General features: G+C 46.0%; 1 protein-coding gene across 2 annotated transcripts in view; it reads right to left on the bottom strand.

Annotated features, from left to right (window-relative positions):
• Positions 1-19,829, bottom strand: part of PRKG1 (protein kinase cGMP-dependent 1) — a 379,974-nt gene that overhangs the window by 120,516 nt on the left and 239,629 nt on the right. The gene's annotated exons all lie outside the window — the stretch shown is intronic.

The following is a 19,829-nucleotide window of genomic DNA, read 5'->3' as shown; positions in this document are numbered from 1 at the left end:
AGAATCCCAGGATGGTTTGGGTTGGGAGGGACCTTACAGCTCATCCAGTGCCACCCCTGCCATGGCCAGGGACACCTTCCACTGTCCCAGGCTGCTCCAAGCCCTGCCCAGCCTGGTCTTGCAACCCTGGAGCACCAGAATGAAGTCCAACAAAGACCATTACCTCACACAAGGTAGAAAACAAAAGATTTTTGGGTCTGATTCTCATAGTGTGCCTCAAAAGAGATTCTTAACACTGGTCAATGTGTCAAAATCGCAGCGAGTGTAAATAAGGGACAAGTGGCATTTGCATGCATGGTCTGTTGTCTCTCCTTCCTCCAAATTGGGTATTTACATCATATCCAAGACCGAATGAAGGCAGGAGTCTTGTGTCTAAGAGATCTCTGCTGCACTTGACAGCATCATAATCATCTCCTTTTCATGGAGCCACTGACACCCTCTGCAAGCACAGCCCTGTTTGCTGCCAGAACGCTTCGTCCTCCTTTTAACCACCCCCATTAACTGAACATATCCCAGAGATCACCATCATCTGCTGCCTCCAGAATTCCATGTATACAAAAGAAAGGTAAGCTGTAAATGTTTTTAACATCCTCTGAATCACCAGCTTTTCAACATTCTCCTGGGCAAAGCAAAGGAGCTGAAAGGAACATGGAGCTCCTGGAGTGGGGCCAGCAGAGGCTGAGCAGCTGAGCAAGGGCCTGGAGCATCTGGGTGCCACATTAAAACACCTAAATATCTACCTTTTTTGTTGTTATCTACTATGTGAAGAATTTAAAAACATGGATGTTCTGCCCAACACATTCCTGGGCTGGGAGATAGCAGGGGTGACCCTGTGGTTGGCAGCATCCCCAAATCCCAGACACGAGGTTTGGGAGCAACTTTGAGCTCCTCACTCTGGCTGGAACACCTGAGATGATTTATGGAGGGACAGCTCCAAAGAAAATCCCTTCTGAGTGATCAACTGAGGATCACTTCTGAGCTCCCCAATGAGAACAGACTTCCAAGAATGACTTAGCTACCCCCAGAGAAATCAGCCACAAAACATGGTACCAAAATCCAAAGAATTTTGTTCCTTTCATGGTGAGAGCCCAGCACAACCACGCTGAGATGAAATCCTGGGACTGGCCCCAAGAAAATCCACCTCAGAGGCATTTGAGACCTTCCTACAAACAGGCAGTGCTGTGCCAACCCCAGGGATCCCCAGCGAGACCCCCTGGACATCCAAACCAGCCCAGCTCTATGATCCCAACCCATGGGCAAAAGCTCCTTCCTCATGATTTATAAATACCTTTTAAATACCTTTAAAGTACCTCTAAAGCCATAGGTGGGATATCCCTTTCTCCAAGATAAGCCTGAGTCCTTTATTGAATTAAAGAAAGGAGAAGTATGATTTAATCCCAGACTTTACAACGCTGTTGATTCTCCCTCTACATCTTGGAGACCAAAATTTCCTATGCACAGCAAAACCTCCACAGCTGAAAATGAATTAAAGGTCGAGGATATTCGAGGGGCCTGGGCTGTATTGAAGAAATAATCAAATAAAGCCTGACAGATTCCACGCACGGCACAAAAATACAATTGTTTATGAAAACAATCTTGGGAATATTAGAGACAGGCAAGCAGCATAATGGGCAATAAAAAACGCAAAATAAACAAAAAAAAAACCCTCTGTGCTTGGAAGCCAATTGCACTAATTCCATACAATTCTGTTCTGCTGCTGTCAAACCCTCTCAGCTTCCTCTCCATGGCTGATGATCCCAAATCCAACCCTCAATTCTTGATCCTACATCCAGGCTCATCCCAGTCCCAGCTTCTTCTCCCAGCACAACTCATCTGGGGTCAGTGATCCTAAATCCAACCCTTTGATTCTTGATCCAATCTCCAAGCTTATCCTAGTCCTAGCTTTGTCTCAGCCTATCTAGAGCTGGTGATCCCAAATTCAACCTTCAATTCTTGATCTTACACCCAGGCTCATCCCAGTCCTGGCTTTCTCTCCAAGCACAACTCATCTGGGGTGGGTGATCCCAAATCCAACCCTCAATTCTTGATCCTACACCCAGGCTCATCCCAGTCCTGTTGGGAGCAGGACACCCAAGATTCCAAGTGGAGCATCTCTAGTTTGGATGATCCATGAGGGGAAAGAGCAACATTCCAGGTCCAAAGCAGTTTGGAAAAGGGGAGGGACCTTCTGGTCAGTGGTCACCAGTGAGACTGACCAGCCATGGCTCACTTGATCCATGGAACAGCCCCTGTCCTGCCATAAGAGAGAAATTATTCCTGGGGACATTTCCTTTGGATCCAACACACATTCCATCCATCCCTGCTGGAATCTCAACAGATGTTTCATTTTGGTCTCTCCAGCATTTTCTTTTTTCCATTATTTTCTCTAATGCAACATGAAAGCTCCACTAAATTCCACCAATTTGTTTAATTAATTGCTGTTCAACAGATGACAAAAGGTCAGCAGTGAGGGGGTTATCCCAGGAAGGGAATTCCACTGGCACCCTGCTCTGTCATTCTCAAGGTCTGTGGCTGAACCTCCAAACCTTTTCCTCTTGTCCTGTTCCAAAAGTGAAGAAGACAATCCTGGAACAGGAGTGGTTGGGAATATTTGTGGGCTCCCTTGTTGATATCTGGACAGAGAAATAATAGAAGGCAGGACAGAATTCCAGGGTCTCTGTGGCAGACATGAAGCAAACAGAAGGAAAACCTGACCCCACGTTAGCCCATGAGGAGGTCAGGGAAGGGGAAAGGACAGGGAAGATGGATCCAAACGGAATGAACCCAGTTTTGGTGCTTTTTGCCCTGAGCCATGTAACCCAGGATATCCTGCCCTGCCTCTTTTTCCAGAGCAGCATCCAAGAGCTTGGCTATTTCCAGAGCCCATCCTCATCCAACAGTGGCTCCACCACCCCATCAAAACTGATTTTAAAATATAACTTATGCTAGTCAGCTTTATTTCATTTTTTTCATTGAAAGAAGGTCATCATGATACGATTATGACTGTCTTGCAGATTCTATTTTCTGTACATTGATTTATGCAAGGCCACATTTCATCTTGATTAAAACCACCATTCAATGTGTTTAGAAGGAAACACTTCAGATTAAAATCTGACTCATTGACAGATATCAAAATACTTTTAAAAGGAGCCAGCAACAGGTGTTGAAAGCACTTCCATAAATCCATTCCTAGTTCCCTGTCATTCCTGATTTATTGATGATCATTCCACATGTTTGCAGATGACTCAGTTTACTCCTCTGGGGTGATTAATGTCTAACAAAATTTCCTTTAATGGTCCAGACGTGCTCAACAGCTCAGTTGTGGACCAGGCACGGAGATCAGGGCAGCAGCACCAGGGTGGGCACATGAGGATTGATTTAAAACACAGCAGCCAGGTTGTTCCCAATAACATCCCCCAAAAATCCCATTAAGTGTCATTGGAACAACACATTTGTCACTTAATACGGATTCAGAGTGGTTATTACCCACATGGCAGGAAGATCAGGTGTCAGAGATCATCTACACGTGAAGGAAGGCAAAGCACAGTGGATTTAGACATCCCATAAACTGAGTTTTTTGTCTCATTCCCCCATTTCCAGCAACAAGGAAAGGACTGGAACAGCACCAAGTGGGGCAGAGCTCTGTCCATGAGAGAGCCAAGGACACAGGGCTGGATATTTTCTTATCAAGAGGTGCTTTTACCTTTCTCCAATCCAAATTCAGTGGGGGCTGCAGTAGAGCTCAGAGGCTCGGGGACACTGACCCTTATCCATTGTCCCTTAGACCTCAAACCTCATGGAGACAGTGCTGGGAACACTTTGTGAAGGATTGGGATTTACTGAAACATCAGTTTAACCTGCAAACTACAACACGGGGGAACAGAAGGTCCTGGATTCCTGGTGTTGTTTGGAAGGGTGAATCCCATTAGCCTGAACAGAAAAATCCAGATTGCAACACTGGTTTCCTCAGAGGATCCAGGAGCTGCTGACATCTCCCATCCTACAGCTGCAGAGGAGTAGAGGCTGTGCTGGACAGGGCCTCTCTCCCTCCAGATTTCTCTGGGGTGGTGGGATCAGCTCCATGAACCACTCCGTTATTCCAAGCCCTGGAACAAAATTCCTCCTGCATTTAGCTCCTCTGGATAAGGACTTACACTCTAATTTACTTGTTTCAAGTGGCATTGTTTTATTTTCAACACCACCCTTTGTGTCCCCACAAAGCATTACAAATCCCATGCCTAGGCATGTGTGTGCTGCGCTCACAGATCCCAATTTGCTTTGAATTTTATCTTCCCAGTTTTCCAGTGGTTTGGATTTTTCTTGTTAAACCAGATTCTGATTGATTCCTGGTGTGCTCTGGCCAGCTGGTTCCGCTCCCCCTCCTTGTCAGCAGCTTAACAGAACAGTGATTCACGGCAGGTCAGCTGGAATTTGCTCAATTATTAACAACTTCAGGATTTTTTTACCATCCCTCTGAGGACACTTCAGCCTAAGCCTGATTTGTCTTCATCTCCAGCTCAATTCCACAGCACAAATCCTGTGAGTTCTCTGAGCTCATGTTCAGTGCATGGAATGCCCTTTTCTGACTTCCCCTACCCTTTAAAACACTGATTTCTAATTGCAAATCGAGCTGCTGGGGCACCAGTGAGTTTTGTCTCCATTGAGCTGCAGAAACTCTTTTCATCTCCTTCCAGAAATAATTATACTGGTTTATCATTGTCTATATGAAGCTTGAAATATTCCTCCTAATATGCATTAACCTGTATTTTTTTGGAGTAACAAAAATTGGCCCAGTGAAGTCACTCCAGTGATTACTGTCCCCGTTAGTTTCCAGTAATCCACGAGATGTATTTATTGGCAAGTCACTTGTGTGGTATTTCCAGAGACAGTGCATAATTGAATTTAAAATGCATTCCTGATGCCCGTAAAAGCCATAAAAATGTCACCCTCTGCCTGCACATTAAAAATTCATCCCATGCAAGGAGAGGACAAATGCATAAAATGATCATTATGATGTGAAAATGGACTCGATGCAGGAAAGCCAAACCAGTCTCTGCCAGGACATAAAAACATTAAGATATCAGAGCACAAATGGCACCATTTAGAGAACTTTCAAAGGTGCTGAAGAGAAAATGCTCCCATTAGTAGCATGACTAAAGCTTGCTTCAAAAGATTTGCACCAGTATTAACAACAGTGTGGCTCCTGTGCAAAAGCAGAATTAACTCCCTGAAATAAATAACCAAAGCCACCATTCCATGCTGGTGATCCTACCCAGGCACCCACATTATCCACGTGACTCCTTTTCTGATGAGCATTTATGAGCATTTTAAATTTCTTCCCACTCAGGACAGAACTTCCACACTTATTTATGACCCAGAAACTCATCCCTGACTTCACCATGCACAGGTGTCCTTGGAAAACCCAGCCAAGGCAAGCTGCTACCTTTGTCCTTTACCTTCTAAAGGCTTCCCAGTGCCAGAGGGCAGGGCTGGATGGGATATTGGGAATTAGGAATTGTTCCCTGGCAGGGTGGGCAGGCCCTGGCACAGGGTGCCCAGAGCAGCTGTGGCTGCCCCTGGATCCCTGGCAGTGCCCAAGGCCAGGTTGGACTTTGGGGCTTGGAACAGCCTGGGACAGTGGAAGGTGTCCCTGTCCATGGCAGGGGTGGCACTGGGTGAGCTTTAAGGCCTTTCCAACTAACTTCTTCCTGGAATTCTATGATTCTATACAAGCCCACCTTTTTTCTGGACTTGTCATTGACACCTGTGGTACCACAGTGCTTCCTCCCCTCCTCTTTCATCTTTGTTTTGATTAAAGAACTTTTATCACACTCTGCCCAACTCTTACTTTCTGTCTGCTCAGCACAAAGTAACTTTACAGGTAATTAAGCACATTGTGAGTCATTAACTCCTCTCCAGATTCCTAGGAGGCTTCTCCAAATTGAGTCTAGATGCAGAAATTAAAATCCATCTTTTTCTCACACTGATTAGTTTTTCATAGGAGGGGACTATTACAAATTCCTCCTCTTCCCACCTCAGAATTGACTGACTTTGGTTGCCACAGTCCTGGGGTCCAGCCTTGGTCATGGAATCAGAAATCCAAGGAATGGTTTGGGTTGGAAGGGACCTCAAATCCCATCCAGTGCCACCCCTTCCATGGGCAGGGACACCTTCCACTGTCCCAGGCTGCTCCAAGCCCTGTCCAACCTGGCCTTGGGCACTGCCAGGGATTCCAGCCATTCCACCCTGAGCAGCAGGTTCAGGGTAGCTCAAGAAAAGAACTTGATTTTGAACTCCCAGACACAAGTCCCTAATTTTTTGCTCAAAACAAATGGAAAAAGGGGCAGAGCTCCACTCCTCTCCACTTCAGTGAAGGCTCCTGCACTTCTTACATGTTTGAGTTCAGTTGGAAGCTCCCAAAGAGGAGCCACATTCTCTGTTTTCCTCAAATCAGCACAAATTTAACTCTTCCCATTCAATAAAGGGGAAGATGGCAATGATTAAAGGCCTTTCCCTTGTCCTGCTCAGCTCCTGAACCGAATTCCTGCCCCAGGCACGGTGGCTCCCATCATTGAGAATTCTCTGTGACACAACCAGAGTCACTGGGAGTTAGGGGCACAAAAGAGTAAATAATCAATTTTCCAAATTCATAATCTGTGAGCATTTAGTGATCAAATCAGTTTCTTTTACTCAGCAGGGATTTTTCATGCTCAACAACAACTTCTGAACAAGATCCCCTACCAACAGTGCCAGGGGCTACTTCCTGTAACATCTTATTTTGTGCTAATTATTGCCTATCTTTAGATCAATATTTCTGCATCTTCACGAGGGGGAAGCACTGCTTGTGTGGGGAAGGCAGCATGCCAGGCCTCCAGACATTCCACATAATGAGATGCACATTTAACAGCTCTCTGTAATTACATTAAAGGCTTTGTGCCTCATCTTTCCTGGGCTCTGCTGAGACAAAACACAACAATTACCAGGTAAAGGATGTGAACTTCAATCAGGAGAGATGATTGGAGATGTGCACATACAGAAACATTTCTAATCTTCAAGCACAGAAACAAGAATTTACCCAATTTATCTTCCAAACAAATCCACCTGGCAAACTGTGGGAGCACCCAAGAGTAGCTTTGGAATGGTCAAAACTGCACGACTCTTATAACAAATATTGAAACAAATATTCCTGACTTTCCTGAGCAACTCTTGATGAGTTTTAATTCAAATATGGGTTGGTTTTGGTGTGGAAATGACAGCTTTTGGATGAACCAGATGTAAATTCCACCTTTATGACATTCCCCATGGAGTTTCTTCTGGTAAAGGCTACTGCTCTGTGCCAGAACAAACTGCAAACTGGGGATTTTTCACCTCTTAAAATCCAAGTCCAATTGCATGCCCAGCTTTATTTAAGGAGGAGAATAAACCCCATCACCTTCACTTACTGCTCACCTTGTCTCAAATTCCAGAGGCCAGGTGGAATATTGGGAATGATGCGAATCACAAAGGGATACAAAAGCCACCCTAGCAGCTGGCCAGGGAGGAGGACAAGCTGGAGGAGCCACCTGCATCCATCATCCCCAAAAAAACACATCCAGCACGTCCTCACTGCTCTCATCCACCTGGGTGTAACTCTGACACCACACAGAGATAACCCCAGTGAGATTAAGAGAGAACTAAAAGCAGTGATAATTCAACTCTGAGAGGGAAACAACTCAATAAGGAATGATCTGACACCCTCCCTTTGCTCCACCAGTAATTACAGATGGTTGTAGAGGTTTTCTCCAGGAAAGAAACAGGAAAGAACCTGCCACTCTGAGCAAAGAAAGAGGAAGAGCTCCCTAAACCACCTTAGGAATCATTTAAAATACTCATTTAAGCCAAATTTCTTGCTTTACCTGCCAGATGAGCCATTGATGAGCTCACCAAGCTGCAGGCATGTGAAACAAATAATTCCGAGACAGCAACACACAGGATATAAATTGTATATACACCAACTCACTGCATTAATCCCACATTTATACATCCTCCAGCCTACACGTTCTGCAGAGATCCAACCCAAGCACAACCTAAATACAGGAGCTATCCCATTTCCTCATGAATCATGGCTGTTATCCCGTGAATGTAAGGAAATATTGCCACAATATTTCCCTTACACCTCACATTGCATCCCAACTGGCTTTTCCTGAGCTGGAGCTTCATCTCCAGCAGCATCATTTTGTAATGTCAAGGCCAAAATTAGCTCCCAGTTCCCTGCCAAGGAGCACCCAGGGTGTCCTCATGCACATCCCAGAGGTCAAGGCAACAGAGAGCTGGAGTTAATGAGCTTTTCATTTGGAATTGTGCCTGGATCTTTACTTGGCTTGGCCTTCAGCCTCTCACACACTTCACAGTGCAGATGTGCTCCCAAGTCCTGTGCTGCAAATAGGTGGATCCAAAGACTGTCCCTATTTTCCCTCTTGATTTGGGGATTTTTTTGTTTTTGTTTGTACACAGAACGTGATTTGGCTGCACTCAGCAACTGTTTCACCCAGATCACTGACAAACACTAAAATCCCTCAGCCAGAAGGGTCTGGATGAACTCATTCATTTTACACTCTCTCTGCAGGGGAAGTAATAATTCCCTTTACTCCAAAGCTCCTCAGTGCCAGCCTGTGCTATTTTGGTTTTTCCTGAACAAACAGAGGCTTGGCCACGTCTCCCTCCCCAGAGGATTCCAATGAGCACACCAGGATCACACCATGCTCATCCCAACATACATCCCAAGGGCTCTGTGTTTGTTAAGAGTTAACTAAAGTGACAGCTCACCAGACCCCTGATGAAATTTCTGTTCTTATTGTAATGCATTTTTCACAATGCTTTGTCATAATAAAATAAATTTTAAAAAAAAAGATTTTTTTTTTTTTATGTCCCAGCCTTTTCCAGCAGGGAGAAAACCCCACCTCTTCCTCATCTAAGTGGATTTAAGTGACAGTATCAAATCTGCACTGGAGCTTTCTGATTTCCAGCCAATTATCACCAATTAGATCACACCTTGCCTTGGCTTTTGCCATGGTGTTTTTTACTGAGCCCATGACAGGAAGGTGACCATGGCCTGTGAGTTTCTCTTATCGCACGGTCACTTATTTCTTAAAAGAATTGCCACCACCCAAGCACTCCATTACTGTGAGGGCACAATTCCAGTTATCCTGAGTTTTCCCCTCTTCCCCAGCCATGACAGTTGAATTTCCACTCGTGTTTGAGGCCAGGGAATTCATTTTGGTGCTGTGTTTCTAAATCCCCCTTTCTAACAGAACCCAAAGCGTTCCTGAACTCTCTGGGAATTGGTGCCAGGAGAAAGCAGCCATGGCAGAGGCTGTTCTCAACAAGGCTGGAGCTCTGGATGTGCCAAGTGCTGGGTCTTTGTACTAAAAACCCACTTAGGAAACCTTAAAGAGCTTCACAGCACATTGAAACTTCAATGAATCCTTCAGGAAAATGGGAGGACTCCAAGTTACCCACTGAGTATTTATGGACACTGCCATTCCTGCTGGGATCTGAGGTTTTCTACCTCCACTCAAACCTGAGGCTTGGAGATTTTGGGAATGCTGTCATGATAGGCAGGAATTCTCAGCTAGAAGGGACAGCTGAGAAATTCATCAAACATTCAACATTCACTGTGAGCCCTGTCAGCACTGTGAGGTGCTCAGGTGCATCCCTTGGAAGTTTAATTTTGGGCTCCTCATGACAAAGGGCTGGAGGGTGCCCAGGGAAGGGAACAGAGCTGGGGAAGGGGCTGGAACTCCAGGAGAGAGCTGAGGAGCCCAGAACTGGACAGAGCCCTCGAGGTGTGGCCTTGAGCTGTGTGACAGGAGAGGTGGAGCATCTGCCTCACATCAACCCCCCCACCCTCTGCTTTTCCCAATTCAACATCAAAGCCATTCATTACCCCTCTCCAGGCCTGCCAGCCCTGCCAAATTCCAGCCCATTTAATCATCCATGTATCCATCCTCAGCTTCCAAGTGCTGCTGCAGGCAGCAGTGCCCCCAGCTTGTCTGACCCCAAACCAACCCCACCCTCTGCTCTGCCCTCTTCCTCAGAGCCTCTCCATCCTGTGAGGAATCCAGCACCCAGAGAGATGAAATGTTCAATTCTGAAACAGCCTGTCAGTGATTTATTCAGCCCCAAAGCTGCATTTTCCACCAAATTAACGCTCCTCTGGAAGGCTTTGCTTGGCATTGTGGATTTGCAGGCAGGCTTCAGTTTTCATTAGGCTCCAAAGGCAGTTTAGAGACAGAGTTTTCAAACACGAAGCCCGAGACATCCTCCTCGTAATTAGGCTGTGCTCAAACTTTTCCACCAGCTGTGCAGAAAAAGGCCCTTTTTCTGTGACTTTCCCTCTCTAACACAACATGGATTTTAACGTATTTTAGCCCCGTTTCCTTTGTAAATCTCTGTAGTATTATACCAGAGACCTCAGCTGGTTTTCCATCATAAACCCAAGACAATGAACAGTTTTGCAAGGAGAATAAATCCCATCAAACACCACCCAAAGGCCTCTCTGACCCTGGCAGACCCAACATTCCCACAGGAGCACTTCTCCTCCCGTGGACTTCCATGGCCAATAAGATGCAATCCAGGACACTGCAGGGAAATTCAGGAATTCTTCTTAGAAGAAATGGAAAAACACGACAGAGAAGCTGAACTTCAGCCTCTAACCTGTCAAGAAACACTCAGGTTCCTCCCTCATTTAAAAAATAATTCTAATGATAAAGACAATAATCCTCTTATCACACAGAAGCCAATGTGATGGTGAGCCAGGCAAAAGGAAACGGAGTTTGGAAGCCCCCAGCTGCATTTCTGCCCCTGTAGGAAGAGTTCCTTACTTGGCCTGATCAAAAAGCAAAATATTTCCAAGCAGACTCCTGGCCCTGCTGAAATCCTTTTCCTTTGAAGAAAGGAGATTGTCAGCTGCTTTGGGAGGGATCTATTTGTTATCTGAGCAAGAAAATGGACACAAGAATAGGCACTGTCTGGGTGATAACAGGCTGGATAGGGGAATAAATGGCTTTTTATGAGAAGTGTCAGGCACGAGGACAAGCTCTGAAATATCTGTGATTATCAAATGGCTGCATGCTCTCCAAGGGCTCCCAAAACACCTCTGAAGGCCAGAGGAAGTGGAGTTTAATGGGTCAGGGGAAATTTCAAAAAGAAGGTTAAGGAATAGACCCAGACTATCAAATCTTGTTGATCCTGCTTAAGGTGAGCATCCTTTGCTGAGGCTGAGGGAGTCAGGTGCAGTAAGTCCTAAGCCTGTGCTTATGCTTCTGCCTTGATTTCCAATCCATTGAGGAATGATTTCTAATCCAATCGTGATCACTGAGCAGGAACTGAAGGTCCTTCAGCTCTTCATGCACCCTGGTGATGCCCTGAGGGACTTTGTGGGGGGAGCACAGCAATTTGGGGACATGTGCAGTCAGACCAGAGAGGGACAGGGATGAACATCAAACCACTTGATATGTTCCAACAGTTCCAGGATTAGTTTATAAATTAAGGAGTAAAACCTGTTGTGTTCCACCCTCCAGATGTCTCATCCTTTACAATTCACCACAATTCCTTGTTTTTAATACTTAAATAACAATTATGGCTGTTCCTCACTCCTCTGCCCCAAGAAGGGAGTGAATAACTGCCCTGAACATTTCCTAGAGCTGATAGGTCACAGCTCCAGAGATTCTCACCCAAATCAGCAAAATGACACCCAAACAAGTCTTGCCTCACTATTTTGGGTTAACGATACCTCAGGTTTAGCTTTTATATATTTCAGATTCTGTGCTGCTTTAGTGTGCAGGTCTGAGCTTCACATTAGGGATGGTGAGCTCTCTTCACAGAGCAGGGAGACAAAACAATTCCTTCTCCAGCTGGGGACCAACAAAAAATGATCCAAATCTCAGGCCCAAGAGCACAAACAGTGTGAACTGGTGAGAGAAAAACAAGCAGGATGGGACTACATGGGCTAAAACTGTAATTAGATAATTAACTCCAAGGTGCAAATGGAGCAGAACTGATCCCAGGGAGAGCCCCATGAGCGCTCATGCATTTTGTGACCATTTTGGTTCATCTTGGGTGCAGCCCTGGCTGGGCTCTTGTGCTGCACAGGGTGGATCCATTAAGGAGATCCTTTTAATAAATCCCTCCTTTATTCTTTAATTTTGTCTGGCTCTGTTCTAGCTCAGCCTTCACCAGGCATCACCTCCTGAGGGAAACCTCAAGGAAGCCATGCATGGCGTAGCTGCAGATCCTGACTCGGGGATCACACCATCTTTCAGAGCCCTGTGTTCCAAGTCACTCTAAAATGGGATTAAAATAATTAATAATGGCATCTACTTTAATTCTGGCAGCAAAAAGCCCCAGTCTCTCACTCCAATCCCTCCCATCGCTCCACTCTCTCTACATTTTAGTCAGCGACACAAAAAAATCCCCTTGCTATGCACAGCCATCAATATTTCAATCCCAAATGATAATTTGGAAAGGATGAATGACTTCAAACAAACCCTAACACCTCAATAAATCTCCAGTTGTGCCTAATGTTCTGCACTGAGCTGTGAAGAGCTGGAGCTGAAGAAAACACAATCTGAAGTCCTGTCACAGCCTGCCTTGCCCTGGAGCTCAGAATTCCCGGGCCATGAGCCAGGACTGGGCTTGATTTGATGCAAAATTCCCGACAAAAGGAGTTTTCTTTCCCTGAACAGGCTGGATGTGGGATGGAACCACCCCTGAAGGCTCCAAAGCACCACTGTGGGTTAGATTCTGGGCCTGTTTGCATCAGGAGAAAATCACAGAACTCTTGGTTTACCAGTGATTTCACCCTGTTGATCCATCTGTACCTGAGATCCCACTCTGCAGGTGTTAAAAAATGTAATTCTCATTGTGGGCAGAATGAATAACTGACGGCAAAAAAAAAAACAAACAAACAAAAAAACCCCACAAAAACAAAAAACAAACAAACAAAAAAAACACACCAAAAATGCAGTACTCATCCTTAAAAAAAAAAGAAAAAAATAATTCGGAAAACAAAAATAACTAGTAAACCAGGAGAAAAAGTCCAAGATATAATTCCTGGCATCATCTTTTCAAATTCTAAGTAGAACCAGTACAATAGAATAATCTAAAAATAGAAGGCAGCAAGTTAAACCCAAACCAGGCCTGGTGCCGCTGGAGATCACAAGTGAGTCTCTGAGGGTGATTTTTCCTCACTGACAGAATCAAAAGGGGGAAAAGGACATGTGTGGTTTTGTTCTCCTCAGAAACATAAAGACATCTGCTCACAGAGCACAGCAATCTCGCCAGCAAATTAGAGTTTACCTCATTAAGTAAACTCTGAGTGAATGAAAGAAAAAAGAAAACAAAAACTGAAGCAGCAGGGTAAACACTGCAAAATCCTCAGGGATCCAGGACTTATTCCCCAGGGCATCCAGGGCTGCACCCCCTGGTCCCTGCAACTACCTCCTTCCCACTGCAGGTGGCAATTCAGCATTGCTGCACAGCCCAAAATTGCCTCACAAAATCACAGAATGATTTAGGCTGGCAAATCCCTGCCAGCCCATGGAGTCCCAGCTGTGCCCAGTGCCCAGAGCACTGAGTGCCACCTCCAGCCCTTCCTGGGACACCTCCAGGGATGGGCACCCCAAAGCTCCCTGGGCAGCCCTGCCAAGGCCTGAGCAGCCTTTCCATGGAGAAATTCCTGCTGCTGTCCCAGCTGAGCCTCCCCTGGCCCAGCTTGAGGCCGTTTCCCCTTGTCCTGTCCCTGTTCCCTGGCAGCAGAGCCCAACCCCCCCTGGCTGTCCCCTCCTGGCAGGGGTTGAACCCACCCGACCTGAGACCCCACAGATGCAGGGGGAGTGAAGCCACTGCCTGTGACCTGCCCAGGGTAAATGATTTGGTGTCCAAGTGCAGATCCTGCAGAATGTGACAATGCAGCACTTCCCATGGGGTCACACCAAGGTTGTCCCTCCACTGTGCAAAGGAACAGCTCTGTGCAAAGGGGGGTGGCTTGGATTGGATGTGAGGAAGGAATTTTTTTCCTGGGAGGGTGGAGAGACCCTGGCACAGGGTGCCCAGAGCAGCTGTGGTGCCCCTGGATCCCTGGCAGTGCCCAAGGCCAGGCTGGACAGGGCTTGGAGCAGCCTGGGACAGTGGAAGGTGTCCCTGACATGGGCAGGGGTGGGATGTGTCGATCTTCAATGTGCCTTCCAACCCAACCCATTCTTGAATTCTATGAACCAGCAGTATTAAAATGAGATACTGACTTACTCCTGTGTGCATTAACCAACATTTCAAACCCAGCAGACACCAGAACTGAGGGAATTAATCCTCCCCTTCCATCATGCCCTGAATCAACAGGTACCTGACCCTTCTGCCTCCTTTTCCCTGTGCTGCATTGCCTCCAAGAAGGATTTCCATAGTTTAGAATGTGTATGGTCAGTATTTAACCCCTATTACCTGCACCAGCCCCCTCCTACCCATCCGCAGCATTCACAAGGGGTTAGAGACTAAACTGAGGCTATTGAAAAAATTCAATACAAAAAGCATTTCACAAAAAACCTGAGCCTGGCCTTCTCCACAAGACAAGAAAGACAATTTTTCCTGTTAAAGGGCGGGAGGAATGGACAGCTTGATCCCATGGAGCATCCTTTCAGTTCTGCTCCAGCGCCTGCCCGTGCACTGTGGAACAGCAAATCCGGCTCCTCCTGCTCAGCTGCTTCCCTGGCCATGCCCTCAATGTCCCCAGCACAGCCTGGATTTCAAATCACGTGGTGAAAACCAAATACACCATGCAGACAAGAGGTGATGCCATTCCCAGAGCTTCCTTTCCATGCAGGGGACTGAAATCCCACCAAATCTGGAAGGCAGGCTGCGCTCACACTTTATGGATGACCCCAGGATGTCCAGAGAGCTCCTGTGGGTATCCCCACCCTCTGCAGCTTCTCACATCCAGCCTCCCTGGAATCCTTTCCCTGCCTGCCCAAGGAATTTTTTCATTCCTGGGATTCAAGGCTGTGTGTGTAAGTGGGAACTTCCCCCCAGTATCCACCCCAAAAACTCGATCCTGCCCCCAAGGTGACACCAAACATCCCTCACCAGCTCTCCTGGCTGCTTCCAAGGCCTTGGAGGAACTCAAATTTACAACACATTCCAGAACCTGCAGCCTCTTCTAACTGAAGGAAGTTTTTTTCATTTATGAAGCCTTTTTTGGGAATAAAAAAATTGCATTATTTAGTCTTTCAAGGTGTTCTGGCCTTAAAGCTTTTATGTTTAGCAGGAGAAAGCACAAGGTTCCCGCTTCCCCCCCCCCCCCCCTTAACTTTTATTCCCTGGACAAATTTATTTGGTAAATAGTAGTTTCCTTAACTGAAATATTCTGATTTTAATTAAACTGAATGATTTTTAGGACTGGCTTGAGAAAGAAATCATTGACAGCCTGAAACAGTGACTATTGCAGTGAGAGGCACAGAGGCATTTAGCACAGCCGTGACCTCACTGCACTTGAGGAAGGACAAAAATATTCAATTACACACAAAAAACACAATTTGGGCTGAAAACTAGAGATGAATTCAACAAAAACCTCCTGTACCATCAGGAGTTACTAAATCTACAACACTAAATTACATTTCACTTTTCACTGCTGGTTGCTCTATGATCTGCCTTGACCTAACATTGATTTAGTCACATATCGAGCTACCAAAAAATCTGAATTTCCAAGGGAGTCACTGCTCTGATTCATGTTGCAGGTTGTCTTAGGTTGCAATGCAAGATGTGACCAAAAGTTTGTATTCTATTACCAGGTGGGGTGGTATTTATCTTTTCCATGACTCATCCCTCATAACTCTGGGAGATGTCTTCTGTTCATGGGCAGGTGTTAAAATCAGGTGGGACAGGTTTTTTTTTCTCTCTCCCACAACCAATCCCCCTCCAGGAGATATCTGCTGTTCATGGGTCATTAATTATTAATTATCTTCTGTTTATGGCCAGTGAGTGTCCCTGCATGGCTGAGAAAATTCCATCATCCCATGGGGAGATGCTCTGCCCAGGGGAGGAGCCAAACATTCCTACCTGGATATAATCTGAGACATGGAACAGCACAGGAGCCTTTGCCCACTGCATTCCCAGAGGAGCAGCTTCCTTCCCCCTGCATTCCCAGAGGAGCAGCTTTCTTCCCCCCTGCATTCCCAGAGGAGCAGCTTTCTTCCCCCTGCATTCCCAGAGGAGCAGCTTTCTTCCCCCCTGCATTCCCAGAGGAGCAGCTTTCTTCCCTCTGCATTCCCAGAGGAGCCCAGGCCCATCTCCCCCAGCCCTGGAGCTCCAGAGGAAAACTCCCCCCTTGTGCAGGATCCTGCTCCAGCAGAAGCACAGCTGGCACTGCAGGAGGGCTGAGCCACCCTGGGATGGGGCTGTGCCACCTCCCTGTCACACAGGTCCTATTCTCTCTCACTCTGACAGTGTTTGATTTCTTTTTTTTTTTTTTTTTTTTACTATTGCATTTGTGTTTTTAATTTTCCTAGTAAAGAACTGCTATTCCTATATCTTTACCTGAGAGCCCCTTAATTTCAAATTACAATAATTTGGAGGGAGGGCATTGACATTTTCTATTTCAAGAGAGGCTCCTGCCTTCCTTAGCAGACACTTGTCTTTCAAACCCAGACACAGGTACCCACAGGGATCAAAAACCAGCTGGCTTTTCCAGCCTTACCTCAGAGCAGGCGTTGCCACAGAATTAGGGTGGCTTTTGATCCCATCAAGGATCATCTGCTGATTTTGGGAAGGGAGGCATGGACTGATTCCTTAGAAAAATTATATTCCTCAGAAAAAGGCTATCCACTTGCTGCTTGCTCCAGAAGAGTTGCTTTATGTCAGTCAGGGAATTATCCCAACTTTTCTTAGTGCACGACTCCTTGGAGCAAGGTGGGATACAGAGTTCCAGCCCAGGACACGTTGGGAAGGCACTCCTGGATTTCTTACCCAGGAAATGGATTTTTCCTGGCTTTATGGTTTTCTCCTGGCTTTCAGAAGAAAGGATTGACACTCAAGGGTGGCCCTAAGGAGCAGCAGCTGCCCCGTGCCAGCGGGTTGCTCCTGCTGGGGAAAACCCCAGCAAACCCACAATGCCATTGGGGTGACATTCCCAGGGAGCCCTGGAAATCCAGCTGCACTTATCGTCAGCAGGATAAATGAGAATTAAACAAAATAACTAAATGAACAGCCTCATTTCACCCCCAGAAGTTTAATTTCTGCTGTGCTTTGCTCCCACGTGAAAATCTGTTGTTGGAGACAATGATAATTCTGTTATTGGGATAATGGCACAATTAGAGAGGGACTTTTTAGATTAATATCAGCAGGAAAAAATCCTGTCCAACCTCATTGACTTTTCTGTGGGCAGCCACCATTCAAACCCTTATTTTTTATTCTTTTTATTTCTTAACAGGAGTGTTTGCATTCATGCATTAATATAGAAAAGGAAAAAAAAGCCCAAACCCCCTAAAAGCAAAGAATAAAGTCAACAATCAACTTCTTTTCAGGATTTATCCTGGTTTTCATAACAAACATTTTGAAGGAAAGCATGTTTAAAAATAAGCATTTAATGTAGCAAATGGGATTTTAAAATGAATATTTAATGTAACAAATGGGATCTAAAAATTAGCGTTTCATGTTCTGTATGGGATTTAAACTGAGCTTGAGACAGCTAAAGATGCCCAGAGCCCAAATGGAAGACCCAATGGGAAGTAACATTTTTGTAAGGACCTTCCTACAGGTGCTTCAAGTGGAAGAAATCCTTTTCCTAAATTGGAACTGTAAGATTTTAAAAAATATTTATTTGCTTGCCTTAGGCCTTTCTAATGAGCCACAGGTTGTGTTCAAGCAGCACAGCCACAGAGTGAGGAAACACTGCTTGGTTTCCTCCTCACATTATTTGCTTTAAAATTAAAGCTGGGCAGGCTCTGCAGGACTTGAATCCAAATTAATCTTGACAATCTTCTGGAAAATCTCTATTAAAGCTCAGAGCTTAACAGCTTAACGTGAGCATGGGACTTGCTCCAGCAGCTCCCACCCCAGAGCTGATCCCACAGCCATTCCCAGGTTTCTTGAAAGGCTTTGTAATGCTGGAATGGTTTTAAACCCCTCAAACACAGCAGCAGGTTCTGTTTCCTCTCCTGAGCTGGGCTGTTGATAATCATCAACAGCTGGAAAAAGCTCAGCCAGGCTTTTCCAGCTGTGGGACATCCCTGTAGAGCTCCCAGACCTCTCCAGGGAATCCCTCACCTCACGTACCTGAGTTTCATTCTTTCCCAGGAGTGTTTCCATTCCTGCCTGCAATGAGCCCAGTGGAATTCCAGCCCACAAGGAGAGGCCGGGATGAGCCAAGGAGTGACTTGGGCAGGACTCACTCCCAGATTAAATATCAGCTTGCGTTCATTCCCTGAGCCTTGCTCTGGCTGAGCTGTTCTGGGATGAGCCAAACTCACCCCAGAGCATCACTCCCATGGGATCACCCTCCTGGTTCTCTGCAGATCAGACTGCTCACCCCCTGCTCCCAGGGAACAACCTCAGGCTGGCCCAGGGGAGCTTTAGATGAGATACTGAGGAAAATTCCTCCTGGAAAGGGTGGTCAGGCACTGGCACAGCTGCCCAGGGGGTGGTGGAGTCCCCATTCCTGGCAGGGATTTAAAGCCATGTGGATGTGGCACTTGGGGACATGGTCAGTGGTGGCCTTGGCAGTGCTGGGGGAATGGCTGGACTCAATGAACTTAGGGGGATTTTCCAACCTAAAAGATACTATGAATCACACAGATGTTACATTTTACATTTTTTTTTTCTATTACACATGGTATATAATCTACATCTTAAAATAATATCTACTTGTATAATCTAATATTTTATTAGTAATGGAATTATTAATTGTCATTAATAATAATATGATTGTTGTTGTTATTATTATTTCCTTTTCCCTGAGTCACTTTCTTCCCAATACCAAGTGGGACAAGCCTGGTGTAGTAACAGCTTAGTAATGTCTGAGTAGCACTGGCATGGCAGAGTGGCCTGGGCCTCCCCTTCCCTACAATTCCTAACATTTCCTTCCCTTTGGGATCATTTTGGTGACATGAAACACAATCTGTTCCTTACACTGTGGCACTGGATTTCATGAAATCATGGAATGTTTGGATGGGAAGGGACCCTAAAGCCCACCCAGTGCCACCCCTGCCATGGGCAGGGACACCTTCCACTGTCCCAGGCTGCTCCCAGCCCTGTCCAGCCTGGCCTTGGGCACTGCCAGGGATCCAGGGGCAGCCACAGCTGCTCTGGGCACCCTGTGCCAGGGCCTGCCCACCCTCCCAGGGAACAATTCCTAATTCCCAATATCCCATCCAGCCCTGCCCTCTGGCACTGGGAGCCATTCCCTGTGTCCTGTCCCTCCATCCCTTGTCCCCAGTCCCTCTCCAGCTCTCCTGGAGCCCCTTTGGGCTCTGCAAGGGGCTCTGAGCTCTTCCTGGAGCCTCCTCTTCTCCTGCTGAATACCCCCAGCTCTCCAAATAACCAGAATTATTCATTACTGTCCTCTCCAAACCTTAAATCTCTGAAGAAACCTTTGGGAAAATAAAATTGAATGAGTGAAAGATTTGTTTTTCTGTCTTTATGTTTATGTTACTCATCTAAGCTGCATTTTATAGCAGCCTAAAGATCTTCTTTCCTGAAAACTCCCATTTTATTTCCAGAAGCAGAAGAGCATGCCCTGAATGTATCTGAACCAGTTTAAACCCCAGATTTTTCTTTTCAAAGGGTGTTTTTAGTGTCTTTTCTGA

The sequence above is a fragment of the Lonchura striata genome, chromosome 6 (assembly GCF_050655825.1).
Source record: "Lonchura striata isolate lonStrDom1 chromosome 6, ASM5065582v1, whole genome shotgun sequence".
Classification (NCBI taxonomy): Eukaryota; Metazoa; Chordata; class Aves; order Passeriformes; family Estrildidae; genus Lonchura; species Lonchura striata.
The sequence above is the reverse complement of the archived record's forward strand: the minus strand, read 5'-3'. Positions and strand labels throughout refer to the sequence as shown.